Source organism: Podarcis pityusensis (assembly GCF_964106645.2).
Source record: "Podarcis pityusensis genome assembly, chromosome: Z".
Classification (NCBI taxonomy): Eukaryota; Metazoa; Chordata; class Lepidosauria; order Squamata; family Lacertidae; genus Podarcis; species Podarcis pityusensis.
In genome coordinates this window covers 46,397,161-46,410,045 of record NC_138044.1, presented here as the reverse complement: position 1 = coordinate 46,410,045, position 12,885 = coordinate 46,397,161, and the positions used below count along the sequence as shown (strand labels likewise).

Sequence of the window (12,885 nt, the reverse complement as noted above, 5' to 3'; positions counted from 1 at the left end):
GCTCCTTCTGGGATAGTTTGTCCACCTTTGGTCCCTACCATGGGGAAGGGAGCCCGTCCAGGCAGAGGAAAACTCTGATCCTAAACCTCTGCAGCCTTGTGGGGTATCTTAGAGAGTAGAAAAGTCTAAGAAGTAAACCCTACACAAATTTGAAGTGGAGTCCTTAAGATGCTTGGATGGCACCTTGAATTCCTGCAGCCAAGTCAGTGCCAAAGGTATTGCTCTGCTTTCCTGTCAACCTCCTCCGTGAGGCCAAGGTTTTGTCTTCTGGGGAGCCCAGGCCCTCCATGCACAATGTCCATGCTTGTGCCCCAGAGAGGTAACTTTGGTGCTGCAAACACAACGATTTGACTTCACCACTGGAGGTGCACTCTATTGTCTCTTGAGACAAATGGATGCCTACAACAACAGCTCCTGAGATTCTGGCCATTGGATATGCTGGCTGGGGCTTATGGGAGTTTGAGAGATAAAACCTGGAGGGCCGTAGGTTTACCACCCTGACTACCTCAGCCTTCTTGGTGTTCCTCAGCTTACCACTGTTACAGAACAGTTTCTGTTGAAGATGTTTTTTGGCATGGATGGGTGGGATTATGCTGGCCCCATGCTGAAGTTTTTACCATGTAGATTACCAGCCTCCCATCAATTAAAACAGCTGTTGACTGGAGTGGTTTGAGTGATGTCTCATGGATTGGGGAACCTGGCCAGGACCTTGAGATTCCTCTGTGTTAATTGCATCAGAGATTCCTAGGCTCCCACTGTCTTACTGAGAACTTCTCTTGTAGATTCATTTCCATGCATAGACACAACGGTCACATTTGCTCATTTTCAGAACACTGGAACCTCATGTGCACATTAAGTTTTAAATGTATTTGCAAAAGGTTTAGTCCTTCCTTTCCCTTTTTATAATTATATTGAGCTGGACCTCAGCTAACCCCACAGATCTTTCAGTCTACATCTGTTTTAATTTCTTGTTTGCCTATTGCAGTGTGAACTGGGTGTCATTTAATATCTCCCTTGCCACTCATCCTCATGTTGGAAGCAAGCAAAGTTCTCTGCCTCTCTGCCTAAACCTGTGCATCCATTGTCCTTTGTCAAAGGCTTATTTTCTCCTTTACTGACATCCTCCTATATTTGCCAGGTCTTCTTGTTTGCACTTAACCAAATTGCAACCATCCTTTCACCTACCTTAGCCTACCTTGTCATTTTTTAAGCACTTCTTTAGACTTCTTTCTGCCATTGCAACACTTCGTTGTACAAAAGTTTTGCATCTTTTTGCACCCCTGGTGTTGGGATGTGATTAGATGCTAGAATATATATTTATTAGATACTTTCCTTCCTCATGTCCGTAAGTTTAGCAGAGTGCCATCCCTTTGCATCTTAAAATGGAAGCTTATATAGGCTAGTTTTAGCCTTTTAGTTTAAGTAATCCAGGATGCTTTAAGGCAGTCTGGATTCTCCTGGTACTTCCCTCCTTTTCTCCCCCTTAAAACAATAACCACTCACAGATAATTTTGAGAAAAGGTAAAAATTATGTTCACTCACTCGGTATGTTTCTTGAAGAATAACAGATACCACAGCTTTGTTCAGGCAGGCTTAAAATACTAATTCAGTTGCAAAGACATATTTAAGTTTAGCTTAAAAATGGAGCCTGAACTTGGAGCTCAGACATGCAGATGTTGTCATGTTGCAAGCATGGTGAAGAAGAACAAAAAGAGGGTTTGCCCAGGCAGGCAGGAGGGATATATAGCTAAGCCCTTTTCCTCTTAGGACACACAGGGAGTGTTCTCACAGAGTTCTCTCTAGCAAATTTACAGGAATACACTGTGAGGCTCAACAGCTACATGCACCTATCTGGCAAAACATGAATTGTTGGTTTGACTGCATTTAAATATCCTACAGCTGGTGGTTGATTCATTAGGGAGAATTGTGCACTGCCCCACTAACCTCAGACTCTCCTCTCAGACCCTACCTCCCTGTTTCCTTACTTACAACCAGTGAGGGAGCAGCTGTGCCTACCATTCACTGGTTCCACCTACTATTTGTCTCCCCATCTTCTGCCCTACCAGTCCCAATGGACACCAGCCACCACTACTCTGCCACATATGATGCCACACACCCCCTGCCACTCTCCTCTGCACAGTTTTAAGAGGCTGAACACATAGTGAAACTTTTATTTGTGGGTGAGGAACAGGAGGAAGAAGCTGCTGGATGAGGGATGGATGACCTGTGGCTTTCCAGATCTTGTTTTTTTTAAAAATGATATTTATTACTTTCCAACAATTTGAACATACATAGAGAAAGAAAATAGACAATACAATACAAAAACAATAGCTAACACTAAACAAAACAAAACAAAACAAAACAAAACAAAAACAATTTAAAACACATCACGTAATTTCAATCTTTCATTCACTTATTTCCATGACCTCCTCACACCTCCCTTTTTGTATTGCACTTCTATTTAGTTGTTTCAGCAATTCCTTTCCATCTTCCTCTGCTTTCCATCCTATATTTATCTTAACACATTTTAACCTTATTTTTCCCTTTAATTCTCTGTTAATCTATTTATGCTTAATTCCTTATAACATTTCTACTGAAGCCTATAACTTCATTCCAACATTTTTCTAACATTCATTAATTTTACAATATTTCTGTAAATAGTCTTTAAACTTTTTCCAATCTTCTTCCACCGACTCTTCTCCCTGGTCTCGGATTCTGCCAGTCATTTCCGCCAATTCCATGTAGTCCATCAACTTCATCTGCCATTCTTCCCAGGTAGGTAAATCTTGAGTCTTCCAATGCTTCGCGATGAGTATTCTTGCTGCTGTTGTAGCATACATAAAAAAAGTTCTGTCCTTCTTTGGCACCAATTGGCCGACCATGCCCAGGAGAAAGGCCTCTGGTTTCTTCAGAAAGGTATATTTGAATACCTTTTTCATTTCATTATAAATCATCTCCCAGAATGTCTTAATCCTTGGGCATGTCCACCAAAGGTGAAAGAATGTACCTTCAGTCTCAATACATTTCCAACATTTATTTTTGGGCAAATGGTAGATTTTTGCAAGCTTGACTGGTGTCATGTACCACCTATAAATCATTTTCATTAAGTTTTCTCTTAAAGCATTACATGCCGTAAAATTTCATACCTGTGGTCCATAACTGTTCCCAGTCAGCCATCATTATATTATGTCCGACATCTTGTGCCCATTTAATCATAGCAGATTTCACCGTTTCATCTTGGGTGTTCCATTTCAACAGCAAGTTATACATTTTTGACAAATTCTTGATTTTAGAATCTAACAGTTCTGTTTCCAATTTTGATTTTTCCACCTGGAAACCAATTTTTTTGTCCAGATTGTATGCCTCCATTATTTGATAATAATGGAGCCAATCTCGCACTTTATTTTTCAATTTTTCAAAGCTCTGCAATTTTAGTCTGTCTCCCTCTTGTTCCAGAATTTCCCAATATTTCGGCCATTTGGCCTCCATATTGAGTTTTTTCTGTGCCTTTGCTTCCATTGGTGACAACCATCTTGGGGTTTTCTTTTCTAACAAATCTTTATATTTTATCCATACATTAAACAATGCTTTTCTAACAATATGATTTTTAAACGCTTTATGTGCTTTCACCTTATCATACCACAGATATGCATGCCAACCAAATATGTTGGTAAAACCTTCTAGGTCCAACACATCAGTGTCTTCAAGTAGCAGCCATTCTCTCAGCCAGCAAAAAGCAGCTGATTCATAATAGATGGCTTATGACTTCCATCACCCCTGGCTATTGGGCTATACTGGATGGGTCTTATGGGAGCTGCAGTCCAGCAACATCTGGAGGGCCGGAAGTTAGCTGCACCTACACTAGATCAACTGCTTACTAGCAAGCAGCCCAGTAGGGTTAGTGAGATGCTGCAAGCTCTCTATTTCCTTCTGGTGGCTTCTAAACCTCAGAAGGTGTCATGGTAAGGATAGGGGAGAGGCTGGCAGAAGGCAGAGGCTGTCTCCCCAGGGAGGAGCAGGCAACTCTGAAGCTGGTAGCATAACATAACTGGTACTGTGGTAAGAATAAGTCTCCCCTCTCTGCTCCACCATGCTGAATCCAGCTACTTATGTCTGACAGTAAATGGCAGAAATACTTAGCAATGGTAGTTCTTAGGAGTCAGGACCCATTGACTCCCACATGCAGGGGACTGGGAGTCCCCCTGAAACTTTGGTTTTCTGTTTCACACCAATGCAACTTGTTTATCATTTCTTTTAAGTATTCTATAACATCCATTATATTCCTTACATTGCCTTTCTTTCTTTTTTTTTAAACATAATTTTTATTAACAGGCCAATCCAATCACATTATTTCCAAATCATATTACTTCCAAATTATACAACCAGATTTTAAAATTTTGTTGGGGGTACCCTTACATCAAGCTCCGAACGAGAATCAAAGCATCACTTCTGTTACTGCTTTTATCAAATGATTCTATCCAGCTCTGTCCAGATAGTCTCTTTATTACTTCTTCATCTTCTTGTTGTTATCATGTATTCCTTTCTTTGCAATCTCTGATAATCTTCGCAAGCAGGTTAAGAACAAACAACATCTGCGTGGATTTTGCACACTCCAAAAGTCATATCTCATAAGGACAGCCGCCATTACTCCCCTTCTTCAAAAATTTATCCTCGGTCCGTCCTATTAATTTTCCCAAGCTTGCCACATATATCACAAAGGGGCTCTGCCAGGTTATCACATTCAATCCATCATTTACATTCCAATGACCCTGGTCCTCCTCCCCTCGTCTTTCTTCAACAAGCCTGTCTTAGCAAGACGCCATTAACAACTGCGTCATAGAATTTTCCTTCCGCACTCCATATTTACCAGTCCTCTCTTCAATAAATAATTCACTCCACACAGCTCTTAAATTCTTGCTTGCGATTAGTAAAAGGTGACGATTCGTCTCTCTTGGGGTGGAGGTTTATAAATACTCACATGAGGCAAAGAAAATAAAAGTTTTTTCCTCCACCCCCCCTTTTTCGCTCCACACATACCAGTCTCGTAATGGTGGCTCATCGCTTGATTTATTTGTCTCCTCCCGTCGCTCCAAACACAGAGATGCATTAATCAGCAGCCTTATCTCTCGAACTTTGCTTGATGTAAGTGCTTCAGCTTCATTCCAATTATGTATTTCCAATTATAATTCCGAGCTGAAGCTAACCAGTGCGCGCTGATTGGAATCGGTGTCAGGAAGAGCTGACTTCATCGAGGGCTCGTGCCAAGTGACCGGCACCCCCGACTCTCGGATCCGGGGGTGCATTGTGGACACCGCTGGCAAGGCAGCCCCCCATCTCCTTGGGGGCGGGGGTAGGAAGACTGCATACTTCCCATAGCAGCCTCTTAATTACCTCGTATGGGTCAGAGAGATGTTATTGTCGGCCATCTTCCAATGTGCCACCTGGTGGCCCCCCCTCCTTACATTGCCTTTCAACTGTCAGCCTGTAAAAAATCCAGCCTGATCTTGATGAATTAAGTCCTTTAATACTGATTTCAACCAGTTTGGCAACATAGATGCAAAAAGCTTATAGTCTTAAATCTAAGTCCTTCATCCTGGACCTGACTATAGCTGAGCTATGTGCGTCATGGAAGCAAATACATACATTCCAGTCATTCTATCCCTCTTGCCTCAATTTTTAAAAATCCTTCCTCTGCTGTCAAATTTAGCATTTGACATGGGGATCTGTGTTCTTGTGCGAAGTGCAGTATGTAGTAATGTGTAATAATGGAGAAGGACCACAGCTCAGTGATAGAACATCTGCTCTGCATGCAGAAGGTCCCAGGTTCAATCTGCTGCATTTCCAGGTAGTCATGTGAGTAACACCTGCTAGGAACCCTGGAGAACCTCAATCAGTTGGTCTGAACAATACTGTGCTAGCTTGACCAAGGGTCTTGCTTGGTCTAGGGCAGCTTCCTCAGTTCCTGTGTTGGTGATGGCACCATTATCCATACTTGTGTTGATCTTACTTGCTGAATACTATCACCAAATTAACATGTCTGTCTCTTGGTGATCTTAGTTCCTACCTTTGCTTAGTTTGTAGCTCAAGTTTATTTGTTCTTCAGGTCATGAGAATGTAATTACCGTACGTCAAATTAGATGTTCAAGTTCTTCAACCAGAATGAGTGCCCAATGATTGCCAGAGGTAGTCCCTCCTAGATACACATTGACAAGAAGTGATGTTTTTAAAAAAGAAAAGAAAAAAATGAGCTGGGTTGTGGTCTTTCCCACTATAAGTTTTAATTCCCCCAAATTCATCTTCAGGTTGGCCATTTTTCCGTCTGTAGACTGAGAGGTAGAGAGAGTGGGAGTGAATGAAAGTGATGACAATGAATAATTCATCGTGACAATGTCACCTCTGGTCTTGTCCACAGCTTCTCTGTAAATACAGTAGGATTTTCTCAAAACCCTATTAATTATTCAGAATTATTCGTGATCCATAACTCATTCTTGAGCATATGTTTTCTGGTTGTTTGATTCTAAAAGTGGAGTACCTTCCAAGGAAAGATCAGGAGTTTCACTTTATACCAGGGATTGAGAACATGCAGCCTTGCAGACATTGTTGGATCCCAATTCCCATCAACCCCAGCAGTCAGGGGTGGTGGGAGCTGTTCTGGCTCTCACTGCCTGATGAAGAACTGGAACCTGAGTTTCTGCTTCTGTCAAATTATTTAATGCATACCTCTGAGTGATACATAGGGAAGGCACAGCAGGTGAATGGCATGGCTAAGTGCAAGCTGAGATATTCTTCCAACCAGCTACATGTTCTGAAGATCAGGGTGAGCACAAAATTTTGTGTGGCAAATGAGAGGTGTTTCAGCTCTGGGCAAACCAATGGAAACTACTGCAACTAGGCTGGGGCTGTGGTGTTGTTCATTTCAGTGCTGGTGTCTCTGTGTCCTTGGCAACAGAGGTGCTGCCTTAGTATCCAGCTTACTTTCTGGTGCTTCCCCTCTCCTTATTGACAGGAGGGACCAGTGATGGTCCTTTTGGAGGTGCCTGATATCACAGGGGCAGAACACCACTCTGTGACAACCTGCTTGAACCTTCCGCAGGATCCAGCTCCTGATTTACTTTGATCCCTGGTCCCTTCTGCCAGCTCCAACATCTCTTGAAGCCCCAATTTGCCTGCCTCAGTCCACTTGGGCCCTTCCCTGGGTTGTCTAAATCAAACTCCCTGATCTCTAGTCCAACAACAACTGGAGGGCCACAGATCCCCCATCCTGGCTTACTGCATAAGAAAAGCTCCACCTCTTTCCAGCAAGGGTCAGCCAGAAAGCTGCATCTGAATTCAAAGTCTGTTCCCCAGTATGAGCAATTTGTCTCTAGTGTGAATACACTACCCAAGCACACATTCCTTTCCCCTGGTTACTGGGAGGGGCCTGGGGCAGGTGTGAAATTGAAGTAGGCATAGGTCAGGGGTCAGCAACCTTTTTCAGCCATGGGCTGGTCTCCCGACACATTCTACACATGTAAAAACATGCTGATTCCCAGACCATCCGTGGGCCAGATTGAGAAGGCGATTGGGCCGCATCTGGCCCACGGGCCTTAGGTTGCCTACCCCTGGCATAGGTCATGGTCCCAGAAACAAAAGAAGCTTCTTCATTCTGGGAACTGCATTCCTGGAAGGGATATGAGCAGGGTATGTTTTTAGTTGATGCTCAGAAGGTGCCAAGAGGTAGCAGGAAGACATTTTGGATTCTCTCCTCTTTGGGATGTACCGGAAAGATCTTCTGTTCAGGCTGCTTAGGCAATGAGGTAATGGGAAGAGCTCTCCACAGCTTTCCTTGGTTGAGGAGGACCAGGAGAGCACTGTGGAACAAAGATGTAAGTTTATGTGCACTGCTGAGGAGGGTCCTTTCTCTTTCAAGGGGGTGGCTCTACAATGCTCCAGGGAAGAGCAGGCTCTTCTGGATCCAGGCCAAAGAGCTCTGTTCAGGGATGCCTTGCTATACAACAGTGAGATGGTGGTGAATCTGGAATGGCCTCTGGTGCCCAAATCTGATCTCACCTCCTAGCTTGAAAAAGGTGCAAGGGGGTGAACAGGGGGAAATGGCAGGTTGATCTACCACCCACTGTCCTCTGTGGGAAGAATCCTTATGTGTTTTTGATATTGTTGATGTTTTTTAAAATGTAATTGAGCATTGCTTGTGAGCCAGTTTGGTAGGAAATATGTGCAAAGGTGGGATATAAATCATTGCAATAAACAAATTCCACATTAGGCTGTTGGTTCATCTAGCCTGCTGTTGCTTGCAGTGGCTGTCCGTCAGAGGTTTTTTACATCACCTGGTGTCAGATCCTTTTAAGGAGGAGACTGTAAGCAAAGCAGCCACTCCACCACCTAACAATGGCCTAATACCTATACCAAGTCAGATCTTTGGCCCATCTAGCTCAGTGTTGTCTACACTGTCTGGCAACAGCTGTCCAGGCTTTTAGGAAGGAGCCCTTGCTAGGCATTGAGTCTGGGACCTTTTTCATGCAAAGCAGATGCTCCACCACTGAGCCATGCCCCCTCTTCTCAAAGTACATGCTAAACTTCAGTCTCCTTTGCCCTGCAGTAAATCAATTCTGATGCATGGGTCTGATTCCGTAAACCTAAGCAGAAGATCACACTTTGAAAAAGAGACAGGAATGCCAACAAACCCCCCCCTCTCTCTATGTGTAATCCCATGAAACACAATCAGTTCTGATGCTAACTTAAAAGCAAACAGAGGAGAGATGTATCAATAAATAGATCTGAGCTACTGAGGGACGAGATCAGATGCCGAAGCCAAAAGATCTGAAAATGAGATTGTGTAAGAGTTATGATTCATGCACACTCAGTAAAAGAAGGTGAATGATAACAAATGCATTTACTAGTTCACGTTCTGGTTACTGGATAAGACCTCTGTGTGTGGCCAGTCTTTTGGTGGTCAGGATTAAGGAATGGATGCAATATACAAAGGATTCAGGGCATTATATATAGCATAACTGCACTGTGTTGTAAGCTCTGAAGGAGTGTAATATTGTTTTTCATTTTAAAAAAGTGCTTGTTTTCTGCTAAGTATTTGTCATGTTTCTAATGCATGGATCCAGAACTGATCAATAACCAACCAAATTTAATAAGAAGAACTGTGTTCTTGTGGGAAAGGAGGCTAGTTGCCATGCCAACCATTGATCATCCCTGAGAAGCTACCCTACGAATGTACATCATGAGTTGGGGTCCTGATGGTGTGGGCTATCCTCTAGCCTGTCTGCAGGAAACGGGTTCCTAATTTCAATCAAGCTTTTTCTCCCTGGGAGATTTATAAGGCATCCATACCCATATTTAAGACTGCATCTGTACACAAATTTGACCAGGGATCCCAGTTACCTTGAGTTCTCCATCATGCTGCTTCTTGTGCATATTTGAAAGCAGCAATGCTTATGAATGCCCCTTGCTGGAAACGGCGGGTGGAAGGACTGTGCCCTTGCGCACTGATCCTGCTGGAGAGGCCTTCCCATACAGATCTGGTTGGCTTCTGTAGGAACAGGATGCTGGACTATGGAGAACCATTCACCGGGTCAAGAGAACTCTTCTTATGTTCTTATGTAGTTCTTAAGAGCCTTCTTAAAAATAGACAGTGAGCCTTGTCCCCCCACTTTTTTTTTTTTTAAAAAAAGAAAATCATAGTCCAAGTTCCCAGAAACAACAGATGAAGTGGAAATCTTGTGTCTGGACTGTACCACTTCAGTGTGCGACAGGGAATCACATGACTGAATGCTTCTCCATAGAAAAGGAATTCCATTACACAATTAAAAAAAATATGTGCAAAGATGTTGATATAGAAATACATGTGGCCAGTCAATTAAAAAGCTCCCATTTTAACTAAAGGAAGAGAGAAAGTGTAAATTGTGTAATTCCCTAAGCAGCTAGTCAGAGAGGTATATGGTGTTAATGTCACAAAGGGTTGTCGTTAGACACTTATCGCTGCCAGTAGGTCCTCTCAAAAGTCCAGGAGGTGCAGGCCATTTCTAGATTTCAAGGTCCCAAGCCATTGGAAAAATTAAAAATGATGACACACTGAAAACAAATAAGGCACCAAACCATATGTCTTATTTGCTTGAATTTGCAGCTGTAAATGAAAAACAGATTGTGAAACTTAGAGAATGTAAAAAAATGAACAAATGTTTAATTTGACATCCCCTTTGGGCTTGAGGCACTAGAGCACATGACCCTCCTGCCCATGGGCATACCCAGGATTTTTGTTAGTGGGGGCAGGCCTTTTGTTAGTGGGGGCTAGAACCTCAGTTTCTTATGTATTTTTATTGATTTGTATTGATTTAGGGGGCAGCTGCCCCTCCCTGCCCCCCTGGCTACTCCCATGCTCCTGCCCATCTCCCATTTGCACTGATTGCCAACCTAAATAGTATTTATGAAACATATTTCTAAAGGTTACACATTAACATACACACAGTCGTTGGGCCATAGCTCACTGGTAGAGCATTTGCTTTGCATGCAGAAGGTCACAGTTTCAGTCCCCTGCATTTTCTGGTAGGACTGGGCGAGGGTGCTGTGTGAGAAACCCCGGGGGAGCTTCTGCCAGTCAGTGTAGACACTGAGCTTGTTAGACCAATTATCTGACTTTGTATAAGGCGGCTTCCTATGTTCCTGTACCAGCTCCTGAGGCAGACAGGAGAAAGCAATTCCGAATTGCAACAGTGGCTGGAACAGTGAGAGAGATTTAGTACTCTCAGGGTCTCCCATTGCAAAAAAGAAAAATGTCATGAAGGTAGGTGGGGATTTAATTCATAAGGAACCACTGTGGTTGTATCTCTGTACCAGAATGATCTGCCACAATCAGAAACGTAGATTTTCGACTACTCCCCGCCCAATCCATCAGCCTATCTCCAAGACACACTCAGTTTGAAACACATTTAGAGGTTTTGTGAGTTTTAAACCTTCCGGTTTCTTCCAGGCGCTGTCCTCGGTTCAGACAAAGCAGGTCAAATTTAAATACGGAGTGGAATTGAGGGGTATCTCGTCTCTCTCTCTCTCTCTCTCTCTCTCTGGGGCACACATCCAAAATGTCCGCTATTTTTAATTTAAGGAATTTTCACTGGAAAGGTTGTGGGACAGGAAACCTCCTGCCCTACCCGCCACAGATTCGTTAAAGCCAGTTCTTCCACGTTAACTGAATTACATAAATACATACTTACCGGTTTGGAAGCTACTGGAGGATAGAGAACAGTGGTCATTATTATTACACGGTGGAAGAGTCCCAGTAGAAGAGTTGACAGAAGACCCAGGGAAAATTCGCCTGTGTGTATTTTTGGTGGATGAGGGCGCGCAACTACTAAAAAGCGCAAAGTTATGAACGTGTGAATGGCTGATAAGGCTATCCGTAGCTATTAGCCACGATGGCTTGGCTTTGTTATCTCGCCACTGTCGGAGGCAGTAAGCTTTTGAATAACAGCCTCCGGGAATCACAAGTGGCAAGAGCTCTTGCTCCCAGGCCCTGCTCGTGGGCTTCCCATGGGGGCATTTGGCCGCAAAGTATTAGAACAGGATGATAGAATGGATCGGACTTTGGTTTTACGCAGCTGCAGGGCTCTTGCGTTCTTAACGACTGTTCATTTTTACTCAGCAGCAAGTCTCGCTGAGTTCTGTGGGGGTAATTCCCATGTATCCGTAGCCTGGCAGCTGGGATGTACGAGCAGGTGTGCAGGAGCGCACAGGCTAGGAGAGGCACGTCCCTCGGAGACAGGTGGCTAAGAATGGGTGCGTTGGAGAACAGGAATAGGTATGTGCTGAATACATTGGGAGAGGCATGCTGCCATCTGGATGTCCATTTCAGCTAAAGTTAATAGAAGTACAGAAGTGTGCTTGTAATGAAGGAACTGGCTCGGGCTGATTTATGCCAGAACGCGCCTGCGCCGAAAAGAATCCCCAGCGGGAAAGGCAGCTGTGTGGTGTTTAAGGCGCCACAGAAACGTCGACCAAATTGCGTTTACCAGAGGCAGAAAGTTGAAGGGCGGAGTGCTTCCTATGCTGTCTAGGCTTTGCACTCCCCCCTCCTCCCTCCCGGGAAAAACAAAACAACTCAAAGATTCTGGTTTGGGAAAGTGAAGTTCTGGCGGGGAGACTTTTGACTCTCATTTGGACCAGGCCTGAAGGTCTGTGTCCCCTCGATTGGCGAATGCGGCATAAGGAAGTCTCAGGGATGGGCACTCCCCCTCCCCCTGGAAGATCTTCTCATGGTCTTGGGAACGACGGAAGCTGCCACTTAGCTCAGAATTGTCTACTCTGACTAGCAGCGACTCTCCAGGGTTTCAGAATGGGGTCTCTCTCATCCAGCGGCGTAGCGTGGGTTGTCAGCACCCGGGGCAAGGCAAGTAATTTGCGCCCCCTAACCCGGGGCAAGGCAAGTAATTTGCGCCCCTAACCCCTAACCTGCCGCCGCTGCCAGCTTCTTGCTGCTGCCTGGGCCGGGTATTCACAGTTCTACAAATCTTTGGCGCTGGCTTGCTCCATTAGTTTAACTTGGGGGGGGGGGGTGAGAGAGAGATTGCAATCGTGCTATGTGCACCGAGAGGGGGGGCACGGTTGTAACGCAGTGGGGGGGGGGGGAAGAAGAAGAGAAACTAGCAGGAGAACCTTGATTTCCCTCTGCAGCTCTGTGGGGAAGGAGGGCGCAGACTGGGCTCCTTCCTCGCCACAAGATCCCTCGGCTGGCCGGGCCCAGGCCCCGCGGGGCTCCTCCGCGCTCCCCTCTCCCGGCCGGCAGCGCCTGCAAAGGCTGCGGGTTCCGCTGCTCCTCCGTCTCTCTTTCCACTGGTAGCGAGAGCGGGTGGGAGGAGGCCACCCGGGAGCCGGAAATGGGCGCCA

At 44.7% G+C, this 12,885-nt stretch overlaps 1 long non-coding RNA gene across 1 annotated transcript in view; it reads left to right on the top strand.

The window, feature by feature from the left end:
* The window catches only part of LOC308468143, a 37,317-nt gene extending 24,971 nt beyond the window's left edge, over nt 1-12,346 (top strand). Inside the window, exon 3 of the long non-coding RNA XR_013981487.1 lies at nt 11,648-12,346. This is a non-coding gene — a long non-coding RNA (uncharacterized lncRNA). The remainder of the gene's footprint in view (nt 1-11,647) is intronic.
* The last annotated feature ends 539 nt before the right edge of the window (nt 12,347-12,885 follow it).